This window comes from Physeter macrocephalus, chromosome 10 (genome assembly GCF_002837175.3).
Source record: "Physeter macrocephalus isolate SW-GA chromosome 10, ASM283717v5, whole genome shotgun sequence".
Lineage (NCBI taxonomy): Eukaryota > Metazoa > Chordata > Mammalia > Artiodactyla > Physeteridae > Physeter > Physeter macrocephalus.
The window spans coordinates 3,365,272-3,377,147 of record NC_041223.1 but is presented as its reverse complement, the minus strand read 5'-3'; the positions used below and the strand labels follow the sequence as shown (position 1 = coordinate 3,377,147).

The 11,876-nt window shown below is 47.0% G+C and overlaps 1 non-coding gene across 1 annotated transcript; it reads right to left on the bottom strand.

Annotated features, from left to right (window-relative positions):
* Positions 1-7,475: 7,475 nt before the first annotated feature.
* Positions 7,476-7,582, bottom strand: LOC112064650 (U6 spliceosomal RNA). The gene has a single exon (XR_002891584.1). It is a non-coding gene; the product is annotated as a U6 spliceosomal RNA (small nuclear RNA).
* Positions 7,583-11,876: the final 4,294 nt, after the last annotated feature.

Below are 11,876 nucleotides of genomic sequence, written 5' to 3'. Positions count from 1 at the left end.
GGCTGCCTTCTGCTGGGTCATTGCTCATCTGCTCCTGGGTGTCTGGCCTGCTTCTCAGTGTCAGCAAAGCGGGTCCTTTGCTCCCACTTTTAAGAGTGAAGGGGAGGCAGCTGGCTGGAGAGAACAACAGGGTATGGTGTTAATGTCAACTACTAGTGAGATGTACTGTCACAATCCGGAGTGGCGCTCTCCCGGGAAGTCTCCGGTCCCAGGAAGGTCATTCACACAGTGTGACCAGGGCTGCAACTGCCCCTTAATATGGGAGCGCGCGCGCGAGCGCACACACACACACACACACACACACACAGCGCCAAAGTGTGGATTCAGAGCTGTCCTGGTCAGAAACTTACACTGGCTAGAACATCCTGCTTCTGGTCGTATACAGGGGACTCTGGGAGTTAGCTATCTGCAGGTGGCTTTAAGAGTTAGACTCGATTTGGCAGGTTTTCCTAAGGGAATATCAGGTCAGCCTGCGCTGTCTGCCACCTCCAGTAGGACACGAAATGTAGGGAACGTGAGTGTATGTGTGTCCTGGCGCGTCAGGAGATGCGACGAGGGCGAGACGGAAGGTGGGGGGTGAAGAGCTAGACCAACACGCTTGTTTAGAACGATGCTGGCCTACGTTCAGCTCAGCTACAAACCTCCCTGGGAACCCAGGAGCTGTGCTGCTCCTTCCTCAGGCCTGGGTCGCAGACGCATTCTTGTGACACAGTGATGCTGGTGTTATGTTATCTGGAATTCACCTTAACGGCCTTTAGCGTAGAGAGCGTGATGTTGAGTCGTTAGGCAGTTTTAATCTACATCCTTGGGGTAGGTAGTCAGCGTCTGAACACCCTGATCAATGACACACTTCAGAAGCGTTTAACACGTGAAGGAAGCATCAAAAGCTCATGCTCCGCAGGTGGCCGCTATAGATTCTTCAACTGCCTTGATTGCCGGTCACACTGGAGGGTTTGTCATCAGAATAATGGGTACAGATATGACATCTCAGTGGTGAAATGAGGGGAATTCAAGAAGGATGAACTGGTTAGAAGATTTGGGGTTCTGCACGGTGATATGAAGAAGGTAAAAGACCCCAGCAATTCTTTCCAGTTCTGGGAGCTGCAGGTGGAGGGATCTAACATCTGGTGGGACTCAAAGGTTAGCTGAATGCTGCTGCTAGAACAGTACTGACCTTTCCTGAGGGAACATGTCACGAGAGGCCAGCAGAACGCCCACGATGACGGGCGGCAGAGCCCTCACCACCAGGAGGGGGCGCTCCGGGAAGTCTCCAATCACAGGTAAGTGATTGTCTCTGTGTGTCCCTGTGTGCCCGTTCCCTGACACAGGCTCGTCTCAGGCGCAGGATTTGGTCTGACGTTTACTTCATCCACAAGATACCCGTGGAGTGGGGAGACAGGAAAGGCACCCTGTACCCTCCACCCAGCTCTAACTACTGGGGCCCACGGGCGTCTTCCATTAAGAACCTGGTTGCGAAAATACCGAAGCGGCTTGGGTCAGTTTGCAACTTCAGCTCTTCTGCTGTTGAAAGTAACTTGTAACAGTAAATGTGATTTTTAATAATAAAGGTTTCACTTTTTCTTGAAAATAAATTAGAATGAGTAGCTTCAGCTCTCTCACGTGCAATCTGAAAAGCTGTCTAGAGAGGAAGGGATGGGGACAGCGTTCCCATGATCCAGTGGGAATTGCCCGGGGCCCTGGATACTTCCAAAGGACAGAGCTGTGCCAGTGAACACTACTATCGTGGTTAACAAGGCTGGAGACCACTTTTCCAGAGCCTCGCCCTCAAGGGCCCAGTGCCGCAGCAAAAGCACCAAGGAGCAAGTGAAGAGTGCCCTCTGTGTCCAGATTCTGGGGAACCGTACCTTCCCAGCACACCTCCTGCGCCTAAAGCGCCCAGATGCTGGTTCACTCCAGCAGGGCTGATCTGGCAGCTGAGCGGGAACGGCTGGGGGAATCTTCCCAGTTACTGAACACACGTGGAGCGTGTGGTGTACTTGTTCTCACTGGGAGAATGGCAGTGTGCTGGGGTGTTACAGACACAGGGGGCTCGATTCAGAAGTGTGTCACGGGGCGATGTCGGGCTCAGTCTGGTCTCTGTCCACAGGGTCATGAGGTTTGCTGTCACTGAGGAAGATTCTTGGGGTGGTGACCACCGAACATCACGGGCAGGAGAGCTGGGTGCTGCGTGTCGGGAAAAAGGCAAAGGACCGAGGAAAGAAGCAGAGGCGTCTGAAGACAGAGATCATCAGAGCAAATAAGACCAGAACCAGGCCAAACATCAGTCCTTTGAAAAGTTTAATCCAGCCCTCTCCACGCCAGTAACAGCAGGGTGGGGCAGTGGGGTAGAACCAGGACTTCCAGGTACATCTGTGTGTGTGCAACTGTTACCTAGCGCTCACAGGTCTCTGTGTTGCTCGTCTGACCTTTGATGTGTAAATGACTAACAAGAAAGCTGAGGTCACATGTCTGAAGTGAAAAATCATACAACAACCGAATACAAATAATTTCTAAGTCCTATGTACAGATTCTAGGATGCTTTATTGGTGAGAGGATGACTTTTGATATGTAATAAATATTTCGGATTAAAATGTCCCATATGGGCTTCCCTGGTGGCGCAGTGGTTGAGAGTCCGCCTGCCGATGCAGGGGACGCGGGTTCGTGCCCCGGTCCGGGAGGATCCCACGTGCCGCGGAGCGGCTGGGCCCGTGAGCCGTGGCCGCTGAGCCTGCGCGTCCGGAGCCTGCGCTCCGCAACGGGAGAGGCCACAGCGTTGAGAGGCCCGCGTACCGCAAAAAAAAAAAAAAAATGTCCCATAACATATGAATTATTTTAAGACAGCTTAATGAAGGTATAATTGACACCTAAACTGCCCATATTTAAACAAAGCACTCGGATAAATTGTGAGATACGTATGCACCCGTGAAACCATCGGCGTAACACTTTGAGTAATGAGAGTTGCGGGGAAACAAAAACACAAAACGGAGAGAATGCTGGAGGTGGATGCCTAGTAGCCTAGTCTCAGTTCCGGTATTCCCCGTGCAGGATCGGACCAGCCACGTGACATGCCTCATATCAAAGTCGAGCTATGGGCTTGATGGAGGGCCATGGATATTGCCTATTTCAGGCCACCCCCAATCTGCCAAGAGCCCTTGAGGCAGGAGTGCCAGGAACCACCGGGCCGGGCGGGGCTGGGGGTGGAGGCATCCACAGCTTTGCTCTTCCTGACCCCTCTAGCCTCCAGCCCTGGGTGGCAGATCGCATATCCCTTAACATTTTAGCACATTCTAACGGTAACTGGGTCTAAAAGACCAGGGCCAAAGTTTCTTTCTAAAATAAGAGGGATAGGGATTGAAACTCAACCATGAAGACTACAGAAGAAGGACAGATGTTAAAGGTCAGTAGGAGGGTCGCTGCCCCTGAAAAGCCAGGGCAGCTGGGGCAGGCGACATCTCACTGCACTGACCAGGCCTCTCCCTGCGTGGAACTGAGATCGCGTCCAGCACTGCGTCACAGGCACAAACAGGCTGGTTGTCACACCAGGGAAAACAGGAATTGAAGCACAAAGGGGACCTCTGGGGGCCGTGAGAGAGCTCCATTAACTCACACATTAATGAAACAGGGGTCCGCTGTGACGAGCCGGATTGAGCCCAGGGTCTAAGGCGGTGGAGTCGCTGTTCTGCGTACAAAGTGATGGGCAAAGAAGAAAGTGTGTGTGTAGACACCCGGGGTGCCGCTCTGGGGCTCCAGGGACTCCCCGGCCCAGCAAGTAGGCCAGCAGGACACCAGGGGCGATTGCTCTTGCCTGCACAGCTCAGCTGAGCGGAGACCTGCGTGAACTGGGAGCTCTGGGGCCGGACCAGCAGGGTGATGGGCCCTTGGCAGGGGCCCAGGCGCACACATGCAGCAGAGGCTGGCAGCCCTGCGGACAGCGGGCATCGGGAGAGAATGAGATGGAGTAAAACGGCACCGCGGCAAGCGCGGGGGCCGGGAGCTGGTGACGGCCGTGTGCACTGACGAGCCATAACAGGTACTGTGCCCTTATTCACACTCAAAGCTGGTGAGGCTTGGGGACATACAGATTACAAACGTTTCTGAGATAAGCAGCCACATTTTTATACAGATGAAAACCAGGCTTTAAAGATTTTTAATAATAGGGTGAAAAACATTAATCCTAGACAATATGCTGCACACAGACTCGAAATTCAGCCGGCAGAAGCTGCACATGCACTGATAAACTTCATCTAAATTTCAGCCAATCTCGAATTTAGACATTTTCTCCCCAAATAAACCATTCAGCAGATTCCAGGAAGGCTGTGTTTTGGGGCCACCGAGAAGACCACGTTTTCCTGAAGGAGAGAGGACCTGTAGGGGAGTAACAGGTTCCAAGGGAATGAAGGAAAGAAGGAGGGGGAGAGGTGAAAAGAGGGGACACACACACACACACACGTGCACACGTACGCACACTCTTGTACACGCACTAAGCCTCTTTCAGAGTGTGAGGGGTTGGCGGTATGGAGGACCGATCAGATGGATCAAGGTCCAGGAAAGAAGACGAGATGAAGCTGCCTGACAGAAAACAGAGGGTGATCAAATAGCTCTAACTGCGTTCTGAAAAGTGTGAGGCTCAAACCTCATTTCCCAGCGTCTGTGTCCTCCGCTACGGATCCACTCAGGTTACTGCGGCGACCCGCTTTCTCCCCAGCCTTATTCTGTTCCACCAGAGCAGGCGGGATTCCCTTTCTTCTATAAACCATGGCTGGGCGTCAGTGTAACATGAAATGCAAGCTCCCTGACCGCAGAAGGCCCCCGGCTGAGGCCCGAGGCCACAGAAAGGGGCCCCCGCGTGCTCTCTCGCCCGCGCGGAGGAAGCCCCAGGCGCCCCGGGGCCAGCCCTGCGCCTGCACTTACCGAGACTCAGGGAGTCCTTCTGACAGCTGGGCACCAAGGCCTGGCTTGTAAGTTTCCACAACTGTAAGATTCGCAAATTACTTACAACTGATTCAGTTTGTGAAATTCACAGGATGCTTGTTTATAGCAGCTCCTTCGTTTTCTTCTCTTTTCTGAATGAGCTCATACACACGGCAGGGCAAGGCAGAGAGAGGGAGCTTCAGGGTAGAGCGTGAGCCACGGGGGCCGCCGAGGGGCAGTTCTCACGCGCAGGATCTGGTATCGAGTGAGCACCTGGCCTTTTAGGAGGCCCGTGGACGCCATGCTACCATTTGCTGTAAGCAGGTTTCAGAGGAGTAGGCCTGAGGAAACCGTCTCAGGGGTGCTCAGGACAGGGAGTGGAGGTGTGGTGGAGAAGCATTTTGAGAAGAGGGCACGCTTGGAGATGTGGAGCAGAGAGCACAGGGTGGTGGCCGGCGTGGAGAGCGCGCTGGGGGAGGAGATTCTCCTCAGGCGGATGGAGCTCGGAGCTGGGCTTTACTAAGGGAGTTAAGAAGCTGACGGTGACAGGGCCTCACGTTTATGGACAAGCAACCAGGGTTCAGAGCCTGGCCACTGTGTGAGGGAACTGGATGAAGGAGTAAGATGTTACGCCTCGGGGAAGGAGGGAAGACAGTTCTTTTCCTTGCATTTAGGAAAAAGGAGACAGTGGGTGAAGAGAAAGAGAATTCTGTCACGAAGAAAAGTAAGAGAGAGGAAGCACTAAGAAGGTTTGGGGGGCGTCCCTGGTGGAGCAGGGTTTAAGAATCCGCCTGCCAATGCAGGGGACTCGGGTTCAATCCTGGTCCGGGAAGATCCCACACGCCGCGGAGCAACTAAGCCTGTGCACCACAACTTCTGAGCCCGCGCGCCGCAACTACTGAAGCCCGCGCGCCTAAGAGCCCGTGCTCCGCAACAAGAGAAGCCACCGCAATGAGAAGCCTGCGCACCTGACTCCCACTAGCTAGCTGTTTTACATTTGGTGGTATATATAAGTCCATGCCACTCTCTCATTTTGTCCCAGCTTACCCTTCCCCCCTCCCCGTGTCCTCAAGTCCATTCTCTACGTCTGAAACTAACACACCATTGTAAAGCAATTATACACCAATAAATATGTTTAAAAAATAATAATAAAATTAAATTAAAAAAGAAGCCTGTGCACCGAAACGAAGAGCAGCCCCCGCTCGCCGCAACTAGAGAAAGCCCGTGCGCAACAATGAAGACCCAACGCAGCCAAAAGAAAAAAAAAAAAGATGGTTTTGAACGTTTGAGTGAGATGAAATATCTGTGAACACAAATCTTTTCTTTTTAATGGCTATTCCTGATTTTAAATTTTTTTATATCGTGGTACATATGCATAACATTTTGTCATAAAATTTTACCATTTCAACCTTTTTAAAGTGTTTGGTTCTGTGGCATTAGGTACATTCGCACTGTTGTGCAGACATTACCACAATGCATCTCCAAGTCTTTTCACTTCCCAACCTAAAACTCTGTACCCATTAAAAACTACTTCCCCATTCTTTCCAGCCCGAGCCCTGGAAACCCCCATTCCACTTTCCATCTCAGTGAATCTACTTTAGGAACTTTATGTAAGTGGAATCATGCAGTATTTGTCTTTTTGTAACTTGTTTATTTCACTTAGCATAATGCCCAGGGTTCATCCGTGTTGTAGTTATGTGTCAGAATTCCCTACCTCCTTAAGGCTGAATAATACTCCGCTAGGTGGATATACCAAATTCTGTTATCCATTCGTCTCTGGATGGACACTTGGGCTGCTTCCACCTTTTAGCAATTGTGAATAATGCTACTGTGAATATGGGTATACAACTATCTTTTTGAACTCCTGCTTTCATGTCTTTTGGGTACATTTCCAGAAGTGAAATTGCTGGATCATATGATAATTATATATTTAATTTTTTGAGGAATCACTATACTATTTTCCACAGCTTCTGCATCATTTTTACATTCCCATCAACAATGCACAAGGGTCCAATATTTCCATATCCTCACCAGCACTTGTTATTTTGTTTCCCCCACCCTTTTTTTTTTTATAATAGCCATCCTAAGGGATGTGAAGTGGTATCTCATTGTGGTCTTGATTTGTATTGCTCTAATGCTTAGTGATGCTAAGCATCTTTTCATGTGTTTACTGGACACCTGTATATCTTCTCTGGAGAAATGTCTATTCAAGTCTTTTGCCCATTTTTTAATCAGGTTGTTTTTTGTTGTTGTTGAGTTGTAGGAGTGCTTTTCACAATCTGGATACCAATCGTAATCAGATATATGATTTGCAACTATTTTGTCCCATTCTGCGGGCTGCCTTTTCACGCTTTTTACTGTGCCCCAAATTAAAAGTTTTAAATTTTGATGAAGTCCAACTTTTCCCTTTCTTTTTGTCATTGTTGTCCATGCTTTTGGTGTCATGCCCAGGAAATCACTGTAAATCCAATGTCATAAAGCTTTTCTCCTTTATTTTTTCTTAAGAGTTCTATAGTTTTAGCTCATATGTTTAGGCATTTGATCAATTTTGAGTTAATTTCTTTGAAAATGTAAAATATGGCACAAATTTACTTGTCATCCTTGCACACGGGCCATGCTAATCTTCTCTGTATAGTTCCAATTTTAGTATATGTCCTGCCAAACCAAGCACTGAAAGTAAATCCTTGGAGGAAATTCCTTAACACAAATGGATGAAAGTAAACCTGTCTGTGTTACACTTACAGTAATAAGTGTTCTCACTCTCTGTCTTGGGGACTCAGCGTATTTATCCCGGGTCCACCAGATGCTTTAACTGCCACTGTTCAGGCCCAGCTCCGCCTCCCGTATGCTCAGTGAAGCTCTTCCTTAAGGTTCTCACCCTGACTCTCACACATTCTATAATCATTCTCCGTGCGTGGCCAGCATCTTTCCCACCCTCAATGCCAAGCCAGTGGGGACACAGCAAGATTTTTAGGTCCTGTTGTGAATTTTCCATAATTTTCAGACGGAAGCTGTGATAAGGACATATTTCTAAGACTTGAGACATTGATTTAAACAAGGGGGGGTTGGACTGAAAGCCTTACATTGAGAGTCTAGACCCTCAGGTACTTACCCCCATCCCTAGAAGAAAGAGAGGATTTATTCTTGGGACAAACTAAACCAGAGAGACTCTAAACTCAGACACACTGACTGGAGAGAGGACTCAGAACACTGTACATACAGGAGGGCAGAGCTGAAGCTCTAGAACGACAGGAACACAGTGAGAATCAGCATTTCAGCATTTCAGACTGTAAGGTACCCACCACTGCCCCAACTGCCTCCCTGCATCCTGCTGCTGGAGTGTACGCTTCCAGGGGTATCCTCCTGCCCCACCCCTGCCCTGACAAGACACAGGAGCACCTTTCCCAGAAGAAACCGAACGGTACCAAGGAAAAGACCTACACGTTCTGACATTTGTGAGGGTCTCCCTAGGCAGTCACTCTACAGCAAGCTCACCAGACCAAAATCGCTGACTTTCCTCCCCACTTCGCTGGAGCTTCCTATTGGCTTTTAGTGCCTCACTCTTTAGTAGGAAAGAATGATAAAGGATAATACAATAGTCAAGGAAAGCTTCCAACACAGAAGACTGAGGCTAAAATAATAAACAGTTAAAAGAACCTTGGAAAGAGACCACACAGAGAAGAAAAAAGTTCTTAACACTATAATATTCTCAGGGAGAGAAGAAAATATATTACATTCATGGTAAAAAGAACGCTATAAAAGGAACAACTAGAGAAGAGTTTTTAGAAATTAAAAATAGAATATGAAAAACGGTACAAATCAGTGGAGAATTTCAGGGATAAAAACTGAAGAACTCTCTCAGAAAGTAGAGCAAAAATACAAAAATAGCAAAAGAAGAGAAAAGATAAGAAAATATAAGGATTAATTCAACACAGAAACAACAATGGAAGAAATTATCAAAGAAATAATACAGGAAAATAACCGAGGGCTGAAGCATACAAGTCTCTGTACTGTATGGTACATCACATGCCTGGAACAATAAATTTAAAGAGACCAAGACACATCATTGTGAAATTTATTATCAGTGGAGATCCAGAACAGAGCCCAAGAGCTCCCAGAGAAAGAAAGGGGCCACAAACAAAGGAAAGGGAAGGAGAATGGTGTTCTCTTCCTCAAGAACGTTACTGGACACTAGAAGACAGTGGAGTGAAGTGTGCAGAACTCAGATGAAAAAGGATTTTCAATCTGGAATTCTGTATCCATTGAAAATATCATGGAGGGAGGAAAAAAGGTATCTTTAGACATACACAGTCTCAAAATGTTTATCTCCCAGGTACCCTTGGTCAGAAAGTCACTAGACGATGGGCTCTGACAAAGTGAGGGAGCAAACCAAGGAAAAGAGAAACACGAGACAGTGGGAGCTCCCAAGGTCTGTCCCAGGTTGATGATGACAGGGGCTCCCGGAGCAGCGGGCGTGCCACAGATGTAGCCCTTCTGGTGGGTCAGAGCTAAAGGTGGTGGGGGAGTGCTCCAAGGGAAAAGACCACCGAGCTAGTACCGTGCTTTAAACAAGTTTGGAATAAATTTGGAAACTGTATTGTTAGCTGTGACAAATCTCTTAGAGCATCTGGAAAACAAAAAAAAAATCCAAACTAAGATATTAGCTAAAAAACAAAGCACCCATAAAACAAGGTTAATACTAATTGAAGGGAAAATAAAAGTTATGCAAGAGAAAAAATGGGATCCAGGTACCCTATTCGGCTCAGGCAGGAGGAATAATTACATGGACCAAATAACGCAAATGCCACCACTTTAGCCAGTAACTGTGATCTCCACACGCTGAGCTCATCAGGGTGCATGGCGGGAGGGAGTGTCACGAGAGTCAGCCCTCACTTCCATCACAGAAAATCAGTAGATGATGTGATGTGACTGGTTAGAGGTAGGGAGTTGTAATACAATTTTAGGATGAATAAATGCAAGTCCAGTCTCAAGAAACGGAAGACTGTCACAACCAATCTTCTGCTCTGGCCAGGCCACTTACGCAGTATCGTTCTCAGTTCCAAGGTCTAAGGAGGTCACTGGCTGTGTTTATGCAGAGTCTCGAAATTGGCAGAGAGCAAAATCACATGGAGAGGGTGGGTATCTGTGACTACAGACCTTCCTTAACTTACGAAGGGGCCACGTCCTGATAAGCCCATCGTCATCTGACAATACCATTAAGTCGAAAATATATTTAATACACCTAACCTGCTGAACATCATGGCTTAGCCAGGCCTGCCTTAAATGTACTCAGAACACCTACAATAGCCTACAGTCAGACAAAATCACCTAACACAAAGCCTGTCTTATGATAAGTGTTGAATATCTCACGTAATTTATTGAACGCTGCACTGAAAGTGAAAAACAGAATGGTTGTTAAGTGTACTGGTTGTTTACCCTCATGATCTCGGGGCTGACTGGGAGCTGCAGCGCACTGACACTGCCCAGCATCGTGAGAGGGGATGATACCACGTGTCACTAGCCGGGAAGAGATCCGCATCCAAAATGCGGAGTACTGTTTCTACTGAATGCGTATTGCTTTCACATGACTGTAAAGTTGAAAAATGGTAAGCCAAACCATCATAATTCGGGGACGGTCTGTAGTCTTAAAAATTTAGAACATCATACAGAACAGCAATATATTAGACATTTTTAAATGCAGAGGATTAAAAGAAGTTAAATGGAGAGAGAGACTGACTCATTATAAAGGACTTTCTAATTCAAATTGAGATATTCAAAAATAAAGTGGGTTGCCTTGCACTGCTGGGATTAGAACTGGGCGCCTGTTGGGTGGAACAGGAGGGCAAAGTTATAACGGCTTTTCTGCCCTGGCTGAGACCAATTTCTAGTGCGAAGGGTTTATGATTTAATGCATTTTATCACTTCCTCTGAACCTTGAGCTAGAAAGTACACTTCAAAAATATTTGATTTAAGTGGTTGGTAAGAAATGATTTCATCCCCAATCCAATTCATTACTTCTTAACTTGAAAACACTGTATTGCTTTTTATGTGTTTCCAGGTAAATGATACTTTGGGGTGTGAATTAAAACCCAAGAGAATTTTCTAAGAATGGGGGATCTGAACTTCTCAACTGCTCTGGAGAGGCTTTTTTGTCACCCCTCATTCCTGTCCATGCTCTAAATGCCACTTACACACTGACATCCTAAGTGGTTCCAGACGCCATCAGTGGTCCACAGTGAATTAACAAGCCATAGAATCCAGATGCTTTTTCCGGTAAACAGCTTCTTTGCAGGAAAAATAAACAGAACAAGAAGGACATTCACTGACCTCCTCTACCACATTCATTCACACACTTCACACCCAGTAAGCATGCGAGCCCCATTTGTAGATTCACTGGTCCACAAATATCACCCATCTCATACATTTTTGCACTCCTCCTTTTAATTAATTCATTGATTGTTTTAAATAACATAAAGCGAGTAGAGTCTATACAAAAAGATACTAATATATAAGTTAAGAGAAGCTGAGACTCTAATAAAATTACTAAAGCCATTAAAAATTTCCTCTGAGGACCACCGAGTACAATCCTGTCACATCAAGCTACAAACTGTCGGCGCCTAAATCACAGCTCTCGTGGCACTACACTCCTTCTAAACCTAGGGATTCCAAGGTGATTTCTTATATGCGCGTTAAACCACAAATTTATATATTTCATCAAATATATTTCCCCGCAATTTTTTGAGTGGTAAGGAATGATTTACGTGATTATGTCAGGTAATTCTACCAGATTAACCTCATCTTGAGATTGGATGAACTTTATGGAGATCTATTTCCAAGGCATGTCCAGTGCTGTGATATAAAGCAAATATGATGCGTTTCTTGCTACATTTACCCATTTACCATTAGCTGTGAAAAATAGAAGGTGGCTCCCTTCGACCTAATCCTGCCCCACTGGTTTATAACTA